This window comes from Pinus tabuliformis, chromosome 9 (assembly GCF_031772625.1).
Source record: "Pinus tabuliformis cultivar Carrire ecotype Pingquan chromosome 9, CPIR1, whole genome shotgun sequence".
Taxonomy (NCBI): Eukaryota; Viridiplantae; Streptophyta; class Pinopsida; order Pinales; family Pinaceae; genus Pinus; species Pinus tabuliformis.
This window is the reverse complement of record NC_142307.1, coordinates 100,144,180-100,154,915: the sequence shown is the minus strand read 5'-3', so window position 1 is coordinate 100,154,915 and position 10,736 is coordinate 100,144,180. Positions and strand designations below refer to the sequence as shown.

The following is a 10,736-nucleotide window of genomic DNA, read 5'->3' as shown; positions in this document are numbered from 1 at the left end:
GTGGTGGTTGCTAACATTCCACCAAAGTATGGCATGCTCTTATCAAGATCTTGGGGAGAAAAACTCCAAGGATCTCTCCAACTAGACCTCTCCTATGCCACTATTTCAGTATTTGGGCAACCAAAGAGACTGTATAGAGAAACAATGATGAAGTGTGTGGTAAGTAGTGAGGAAAAACCCCAAAACTTTCCCATTTACTCAATCCATTATGATATGGATTCCTTTATATTGTTCAATGATGATAGCTGCCCTCCCACTGATGAGAAGCCTTTTCCTTTAGAACAAGAAACATGCATCAATCAAGATTTGGTTTCCCATACCCGTGAAACTGTTAAAACAATTAGTGCAACCAGCATACAAGAAGAACCACATGAAGCACAAAACCTAGGTCCACCCAATCCTAAAATAATCGAAACTCTTAATACTAACCACAAGCAAGAAATCACATGGTATTTAGAGTTTGATGGTTCTGTTAATAAGCTAGGAGCAGGGGCAGGAATATGGATTCACAATACACATAACAGCCATGCAGAGGGTCATGCTTACAGACTAGACTTCAAATGCACCAACAACATGGCAGAGTATGAGGCTCTCCTTTTAGGCCATAAACTGCTCAAAGCTCTAGGAGCTGCCAAAGTGTCCATTCTAGGTGACTCCGATTTGATCATTCAACAGATGAAAGGTAACTTTGTTACTAATGACAATAGGCTAAGAGCTTATAGGTCTTCTTCCACAGAAATACTCAATTCCTTCACCGAATCCAAGCTTGCTAAGATTTCTAGAAGCCATAACATGCATGCTCATAGTCTAGCTACTTTTGCTAGCACTTGCAAGCTGCCCTTTGAGCCCAATCACCACTTTACTGCTGAGATAAAGCATAGGCCTACTGTCCCTAACAATATCAAATATTGGCAAGTGTTTGAGGATGATGCTCAAATCAACAATTTTCTTACCTTACAGCAAGAATTCTCAAGCTTAAACATTGATGAAGATGCCATGGATGACCCACAACAACAAATGAGCCAAAATGAGCAAATTATAACAGCTGAAGCAGCAAATCAAATGCTACACCCAACCATTTTTGATGAGAAAAACATGCAAGAGCTGAAGCAAATGCATTTAGATGAAATAGCTGAAGCAGAGGCCAAAGTGATTGATTTAAAAGACAATTTTCTACCTGCTGGCCTCACTCCATTAGAAGACATATTTGATTCAAACGATGTCCCCAAAAAGCCAAAGATGTAGCCCTTAAACGCTGCTATGGAAGACTGTAATATTGGGACAGCAGAGAAGCCCAAAATGATTAAACTGTCCAAGTCTTTGCCTCCCGATCAAAAACCAAAATATGTTGATTTATTTAAAGAGTTTCAAGATGTATTTTCCTGGAGTTATGAGGACCTTAAGTCCTATGACACCTCTATTATTCATCATAGCATTCCCTTAAAGCCAAATCAAAAGCCCTTCAAACAGAAACTAAGGAGAATCAATCCTGTGCTTCTCCCTTTGATCGAGAAAGAAGTGAAAAGAATGTTTGAGGCTGGTATCATAGCACCCATTAGATTTTCAGAATGGGTATCCAATCTTGTTCCCACAAGGAAGAAAACAGGGGAGATTAGACTATCTATGGACTTAAGAAATCTGAACCAAGTCTCCCTTAAAGATCACTACCCACTGCCAAAAATGGACCACATTCTACAAAGAGTAGTGGGGTCTTCAAGAATTTCTTTGCTAGATGGCTTTTCAGGTTTTAATCAAATACTTGTTCACCCGGATGACCAAGACAAGACAGCCTTTACAACACCATGGGGAACCTTTAAATATGTGAAAATGCCTTTTGGACTAAAGAATGCAGGTGCTACCTTCCAAAGGGCCATGGACATTGCATTTGCCAAGGAAATCCATGATTTCCTAGTGGTTTACCTTGATGACCTTACTCCTTTCTCAAAATCTGATCAAGAGCACCTTAAACACCTAAGGCAAGTGTTCCTAACCTGTAGGAAATATGGCATTTCCTTAAATCCTAAAAAATCTCTCTTCGGCCTAGAAGAAGGCAAATTGCTAGGCCATATCATTTCAAAAGATGGAATTAGAATAGATCCAGAAAGAATCCAAGCCATTTTGCAAATCCCTTATCCGAGAAACATCAAAGAATTGCAAACATTCCTAGGAAAGATCAATTTCCTAAGGAGATTTATCTCAAACTTGGCCGAGCTGATAAGAATGCTAAATAAAATGTTAAAGAAGGATTCCAAGGTAAAATGGACTTTAGAGGCCAAGCAAGCCTTTGAGGGCATAAAATCCGCCATAACCCAAGCCCCAGTCCTCACAAGTCCTCAATTTGATAAGGATTTCATCATTTTCTCATTTGCATCTGAACACACCATTGCTGCTATCCTTTTGCAGAAAGATGATCAGGGAAATGAAAAGCCAATTGCATTTTTCAGCCGAGCCCTTAGAGATGCACCCTTGAAGTACCAAATCATGGAGAAGCAAGCATATGCCCTTGTTAAAGCAATCAAAGATTTCAGAATTTACATTTTATATTCACATGTGATTGCTTATGTGCCAAATGCTGTTGTAAAAGACATATTAACTCAAGAGGGCATAGAAGGCAAAAGAGGCAAATGGATTGCCAATATCCTTGAGTATGACATTGAGATAAAACCCACCAAGCTGATAAAGGGACAAGGTTTAGCCAAACTAATGTTCGAAACCAATTTTCAAGCCTTAGACATTAATCAACTGGACAATGAACAGGAGCTGGCGACTCCACAGATCAGTGAAGCTTTTTTGCAATCCCCATGGTATGCTGATATATGTTTTATATTGTTAAACCTGTGTGCTCCTCCAGGGTTGTCCAGAACCAAAAAGAGATTTTTAAAAATGAAAGCATCAAAGTTTTGTGTCTTAGATAGTGCCCTGTTTTGGAAAAATCATGAAGGAATATTGTTGAATTGTCTAACTATTAATGAAACTGATAGCGTCATGAAAGAATTTCATGCAGGGGACTGTGGAGGGCACTTATATTGGAGGTCCACTGCTGATAAGATACTAAGGGCTGGTTTCTATTGGCCCTCTTTGTTTTTTGATGTGAGAAAGTTTGCTATTTCATGCCACAAATGCCAAATCTTTGAAGGCAAAAGAAAGCTTCTGCCCTTGCCCCTTAAGCCCATTTCAACCGAGAAGCCTTTTCAATAATGGGGTCTTGACTTCATTGGAGAAATCCATCCATCCTCTTCTGGCCAACATAAGTGGATTCTAACAGCCACATATTACTTTACCAAGTGGATTGAAGCCATCCCATGTAGGCAAGCCAATGACTCCACCATCATCCAATTCCTCGAAACCAACATTTTGTCTAGATTTCGCTATCCTGAGAAGATCATTACAGATAACGCTACTGCCTTCAAATCCAAGAAAATGATCAGTTTTTGCCACAAATTCCACATTACCTTAGGTCACTCCACAGCCTATTACCCTCAAGGTAATGGCTTGGCCGAATCATCCAACAAGAGTCTGATTAACATCATTAAGAAAGTCTTGCAGGAGAACAAGAAGAACTGGCACAAAAAGCTTGTAAATGCCCTATGGGCAGACAGATTGTCAACGAAGAGATCCATTGGGATGAGCCCATATGAGTTAGTATATGGCATGGAGGCCAAGTTCCCCTCTTCTTTGGGAATCCCTGTTATCAAATTGCTGCAAGAGATTTAGGCAGAGCCAAATGGTATCCAAAGAAGAATAAACCAAACCATCCATTTGCAGCAAACAAGAGAGAAATTGTATGACAAAGCTCAGATTTTACAAGAAAATCTCAAGAAAATGTTTGACAAAAGAACCAAGGCTGAAGATTTCTACATAGGCAACAAAGTCTTAAGATGGGATTCAAGAAGAGACGACAAAGGAAAGCATGGCAAGTTTGATTTCCTATGGAAAGGCCCCTTTATTATTTCTATTGTTCAAGGCAACAACACATATTTTCTTAAGAGTTTGGATGGCAGCACAGCTGAAGAAGGCCCTATCAATGGTCGAATGATAAAGCACTATCATGATCCCTTTTGTTGAATGCAACATAGCTCTGTATACTATCTGTACATTAATATTTGTATTTTCATCACTTTTTCTTATAGCAGGCCAATAAGAGGGAACAACGCAGCAAATTTTGAAGGAAAGATCAAAGAAAGCTCTATTTCAGATCTATGTTTGTGAAATAATTCCAAAGAAGTGCTCAAGCAGATTTCAATATGTTTACAAGCACCCAAAAGGCAAGAAGTAGAGCTGTAATTTTTCTGCAATTCAACTCAAAAGGATACTGCATATCAACTTATAAGAATTCGGTTAAAGGCATTGAGAAGAAGGAGAATTTCAGTTTACAACAACAATTGAAGATCAAGTCATTCTGACTTGCTGTTCTTGGCTTTTCATCTTGAAAAACCATCCCCAAGTGAAGTCACTGTTAGCCTCCTATACCAATAGGTTTCATTTTTCATGATTGACAGTGGAGGTGCCAAATATGTTCATCTTTTCATACTGAAAAGGTTCCATATTTTGTAAAAAGGCATTAGTGGAAAGTTAAAAAATGTAAAGAGGGTATGCCCTAAAAGAATTATCAAAGGGCAAAAAGAGTAAATTGGTCAGAAAAAATGATAAAAATGAACCCCAAAGAAAGACCAGGAAAGTGGCTAGTCCAAATGCCACTGCTAGCTTGATGGATGGCCCAACAGTTCAATCTAGACCATGCCATGTTTTAAATTGCTTGTTCTAGACTAGAGAATGAATATCTGTCCAAACAGCTTAAGCTTGGCAGATGAGTAGCTAGGTAGAGAAATGAAGGAGCCCAACTGCTTAATCTGGGTCCTTGGAACAGATAAGGGTACACTTAGGAGGGCAGTCAAAAGAAAGGAGGATAATCAGGGTCTGCAAGTCTAAATGCACCCAATCAAATGGAAGAAAAAATGCTATGTGAATTAGGCTGGGTAGGTAGTTTGAAGTTGCAGAAGCAAGGTTTTGATCAGTTTTGTCTTATCAAAGGAGAGCTCACCTCATCAATAACAAAAGTGCCAAAGCAATTGTTTGATGGCAGAACTTTGGAAGCATGTCTAACTCCCTTTCACCCCCCCCCTCAAAATCACTCACTAACATCCCCTTGAGGACCTTGGGATCTGCCCAACCAGTCCTATTATCACTTCATTTCTGTAAAATACTAAGTCAAGCTTTGACTTTCTTCAATGAAAAGAAGCCACATTTCTTGTGTAAAAATCCTCATTCCAAATTCCATTCACTTCTTATGTCTAAGTGTTCCTTCATAAACTTAGCTCCATGCCCCTACACTTTCACTTCACAAGGTCATATTAACTCCTAACTCTATTATCTAGCTCCCTAGATCATTTCCTTATCCCCTATTATACAAAAAACTATATAAAATTCCAAAAAATAATAAATATTCCCACCCCATGGCACTATAGCCATATATTGCAGTCTCAGGAAATAATAGTCCATCTGGGACTATTATGAACCCGTCCGTGTCCTAACCCTGGAATTAACCTAACCTCTGGTTAGGTTAATAGCCTATACCTACCCCTCTACCCTTGTATTTTTCCCATTTTATCCCTCCCCTTTCGTTTTATATAATTGGTGTCTAAAGGCCTTGTTAGACATTAAATTATTTTTCTATGTCCACGCAGAAACCCACAATTCTGCGTTAACCAAAGCTCGAAAGCCCCCGTTTCACAATATTAATTTAATATTCGGGTGGGCCCCCGAGTCGCAACGAGCTCGTATGTTAACATCCCACCAGCCCACAGTTCTGTCCACCGTCGGATCGGGCCCTTCCCATCCGACGGCCCTCGGCAATTTCGGAGCCGCCCCGACGTCTGACGGTTATCCTCCGATAGCCTAGTGGTTTCTTCACTGTACAAAAGAGAGGTGTCCCATTTTCATTGCAACGGAGCCCCTCTGACACTTACCGCCCTCATACAAAAGGCAGTCTGATAAAACCACAAACCGCCTTCTGTTTCTCCAGCTGCTTACGTCACTGCCACATCACCTCCACGTCATCCTGCCGTACTGCCATGCCATCTGCCACCTGTTCTCTACTGACGTCACTGCCATGTCACCCTGCCGTACCCAGGACCCACCATGACGTCATGCTGATGTCATCACAGAAAAGGCGTAAAAGGGTGAGAATCGCATCAAAGGATGCCTGAAACGAGAAACAGAGGCAATTTTTGATATCGCGCATTGCTAAGAAAAATTACTCAAAATGGAGAGCTTCCTATTGCTTGGCTACCCGCGAAACCCAAAAATTCACAGGAGGCAACGCTGGAAACAAAAAACTAAACAAAAGACAGCAGGAAGAGGGAGTCAAGATATGATTACGGCAATTTCATAAGAAGACCAAGGATGCATACCGAGAGCAGGATAACAAAGCAGTAACTCAGCAAAGCACCAGAGCAGCAGGCCCAAAAAACGCAAATTAAAAGCACCGCCTCAGCCAACTCAGTCGATCCCAAAAGTCTAAATTCTCTAACAGAACGGATAGTTAATACCCTAAATATCTACTGCATCATTTACTCTTTCATCTACTATTCCTCAAGAGTTGGTAAAGAAGTTATGAGTTATTAACTCATCAACTAGATATTTTGTAATTCATTTTTTGTATATATACCGCCCCACAGAACATATTTGGGGTTGGTCGTTGGTTGATAATCCTCATTCTAGACTTGCGCTGTATACTTTGAGAGCTCTATAATCAAAAACTACTGGAATGCTTTGGATGAAGAACTGTCTGTTGTGTTATTTAATGGCCAAAGAGTGACTGTGGAATTCCTGTGCTACTTCATGGCTCAATAAGTGTTTTCTTACCTCTGTTTACAATTTATATATGTTTACTCCATCACGGTGTTACCATCCAAGTAGCAAGAAAGAAGAATAACTTAGGCTTTGCTTGACTGCACTCTATGCTCAGTTCTTGTTATTTCTATATGTTTTCTTCAAAAATGGTTATGAATATGCATACTTAAATGATCATGTTTACCTTGTTTCTTTAACATATGATTGTTATTTAGGAATTCTTAACTACTCCTAGACAAACTTTCATTCACCTTCCCTCTATGTTAGCTAATGAAAGATTCTTTGTTGCCTTTCATCTCTGACCTTCATTCCATCTTTATTCAAACTTGATATTATTCTATGTGTAGCTATCTTGCTCTGTATTCCTCCTGTGACCAAGAAAACGCAACAGCAAGCCCTAATTCATGACTCCATGCCCAATGGTTTGAACTTCTCACTCTATGCATCCCAACTCTGCTTGAAAACATCATCCTTCCAACCAAAATCAAAACAAAACCCATGTACACCATAACTAGCCTAAAATCAACCCAAAACAAAGCTAAATTTTAAAGAGAGATCCCTCTCTGACTGCAGGTAAGCTAGGACCTGCAGCGCAAATATTGGTTTGTGGTTACCTTGGCCGTATCCCTTAAGGAGCCAAGGGACAACCTGAGTGATAATAGATTAAACATTAGACAATAATATATTTTACTTTATATATGGAAAGTGGGTTGTTTTTGTGACATGTGTAGGTGCCAAGGAAGCTTCCAAGACACCTTTATGTGGCCTTGAAGGATCGAATTCGAATTTGAAGAGATAAACCTCATGGAGAAGATCAAGGACAAAAGGGGGTTATGTGTCTAGATGGTTGGGAGATGTATGGAACTAAAAGAGAGATTAGTGGCTGATCATTATGCGTTTGTTACTCATCCCATTGTATAAATAGGAGTACAATCTCCTCCATTTGTAATCTTAGATTGTTGAAGTTTGGTAATGTTGAAGTTTTTGTAAATCTTAGAATCTTGAAGTTTTTGTAATGGAGATTTGGGAATAAAGGATCATACTTCAATTTTGCTTCTACATTTGAGTCTCCATTGAAGTGGTGTGCTTGTGGAGTTATGGAGGGCCCCCATGGCCTCACTTGCATGCTTATTTGCTTATTTTAGGTATAATTTATTTTATGTTTTTGTTTGATTTCAGCTTTCAAGTTTTGTTAAATGTTCTAATATTGGAAGAATCTTATTTGGAAGTGTTCTTGTAAGAGAACCGTAAGATCTCATACAATTATTAGATCTAGGTTTATTTCATTTCAGCTTTTAAGATGATCTAATTTTTGAAAGAGATCTTGTAGAATATGTTCTTGTAAGAGAATCATATATCTCATACAATTGTTAGATCTAAGTTTGATTAGTTATTGAAACATATCTTAATGAATTTGTTCTTGTAAGGGGACTTTAAGATCTTGGACAAATTAAGAATCTTTCTAGATCTATATATTTTAGATAGGCACTTCTAAGTTTACCTTCCTGGGTTGACATTAAATTAAACTCTAATTTGCATCCACATTTTAGACCAAACATTTTGGCGCCGTTGCTGGGGAAGTGAAACTAGAAGGATTTAGTAATTATTTTATGCATTTGTTTTTAATGGGCTAATTTGTGGAACTTGGTGACAACAGGTTCATAAAGGAGTTCGAAGTTTGGAGCATTTTTATTTTCGTACATAGTTAATCCCCCCATTTCTCATTAATCCATCTACGGATGATGAATTTGACAATGTTGAACAGGTACTTCTTGGAGAGCAAGGACAATAACCTTGAGCCAACTCTAAGACAAGATTCTCACATACTTGCAAAACATAATGTAAAATTTTTAAATCTTGATGTGAGCATGTTCGAATTTTTAATCCATAGATGGCTTCATTGGAAGCATTCTTTTACTTAGAAAATAAAACATCTTTTAAATTAATATAGAATAGATTAGAAAAATAAAAATGAGATCTCATTAGAAGTCATTAGAAGTCATTATCATTAGAAGTTTTTAGTCTTGTTTTCAAAAAATAAATCATCATGAATAAATTTAGTGGCACATCTTTACATCTCTATCTCTTGTTTCTGTATCACGGGTGAGCCGGGAGCTTGATTATCAGAAAGCCTTGTCTTCCGAGAGTCTAAACGCCCTCGTGACATTGCAGAAAGAGTGTAGATAATGCAAGGTTTTGTTGCAGATCTTAATAGTGTTTTATCCATCCACGCTAACCTGCATAAATAAAAATAAATCAAGAGATTAGTATGCTCTCTTCCTGCGCTTCGTGCGATCAGGAAGATCAGAAAATCTATTGATTTATTCCAATAAAAATACTTTTGCTGGAAAATTGATCTGCATGAGCGAAAAATCATCTTAAAAAAATTTAGATAAAATTTAGTTTTTAATTTTAAATTTAGTTAAAAAAAAAAAAAAAAATTCCCACATAATAATATGTATATCTTATATATTATTATTTAAAAAAAAATTGAAAACTAACATTTTTTTTGTCCCATGTATTGTTAGCGAAGAAATCGCAGTTGGATAAGATGACTTTGTAAGTCTCCTCGGATATAATTCCATGACTCCATGCGTAGTCCATGTTACCTTTCCAGTCATAGTCGGTATGCGTCTCTGGGTTGCCCACCATGAAACCTTTGAGGTTGATACGGTTTGTCTGAGGAAGAGATTTGTTGTTGAAATCATAAATGACCTCTGCAAGTTGTGGTACGTAATGCCCTCCATAGCTCTCTCCTGCTATGTAAAAATCGTGTTGTTTGTATTCGGGAAACCTTGTAAACCAATTTTGCAGAAAAGAAAATGTGTCCGAAGCAGTAAGGTTGTCGCCAAGTATGTTGTAAACTGATGATGTGTTAGTATAAGAAAACCCTACTCCAATAGGTGATTCCAGAATCAATAAGTTGGCCTCATTGTTCCAAGCATATTCACTGAAGGAAACCATAACACTGGGAGGGTCCACAAGGAAAGGTCTTATTTCTTGTTTTGCTCCATATCCAACAGAAGAACATCCAGGGCCCCCATGGCCTCACTTGCATGCTTATTTGCTTATTTTAGGTATAATTTATTTTATGTTTTTGTTTGATTTCAGCTTTCAAGTTTTGTTAAATGTTCTAATATTGGAAGAATCTTATTTGAAAGTGTTCTTGTAAGAGAACCGTAAGATCTCATACAATTATTAGATCTAGGTTTATTTCATTTCAGCTTTTAAGATGATTTAATTTTTGAAAGAGATCTTGTAGAATATGTTCTTGTAAGAGAATCATAGTCTCAAACAATTGTTGGATCTAAGTTTGATTAGTTATTGAAAGAGATCTTAATGAATATGTTCTTGTAAGGGGACTTTAAAATCTTAGACAAATTAAGAATCTTTCTAGATCTATATATTTTAGATAGGCACTTCTAAGTTTACCTTCCCGGGTTGACATTAAATTAAACTCTAATTTGCATCTGCATTTTAGACCAAACATTTCGGCGCCGTTGCCGGGAATCAAACCCGGGTCACCCACGTGATAGGCGAGAATACTCACCACTATACTACAACGGCGCCAAAATGTTTGGTTCCAATTGATGATGTCAATTAGAGCTTAATTTAATGTCAACCCAGGAAGGTAAACTTAGAAGGGCCTATCTAAAATATATAGATCTAGAAAGATTTTGTTACACAAAAATATCGTCACCATGACTATTTGCAGTCAGTATGGGTCTATCATCACTTATACTGTCCTCCTAAGCAAGTCTCAGACCTCAGCTCTTCAAGTCAAGCTTTGAAAGTGAGAGAAAGACATTGAAAATCAACGAAGCTCTGGTTCCGCACTTTCTCTTACTGTTGCCTGTGGTCCCGCACCCCCTGTTCACATTACT

At 38.1% G+C, this 10,736-nt stretch overlaps 1 non-coding gene across 1 annotated transcript; it reads right to left on the bottom strand.

Moving 5' to 3' along the window:
• Positions 1 to 10,347: 10,347 nt before the first annotated feature.
• Positions 10,348 to 10,419, bottom strand: TRNAD-AUC (transfer RNA aspartic acid (anticodon AUC)). The gene has a single exon. It is a non-coding gene; the product is annotated as a tRNA-Asp (tRNA).
• Between the last annotated feature and the right edge of the window lie 317 nt (positions 10,420 to 10,736).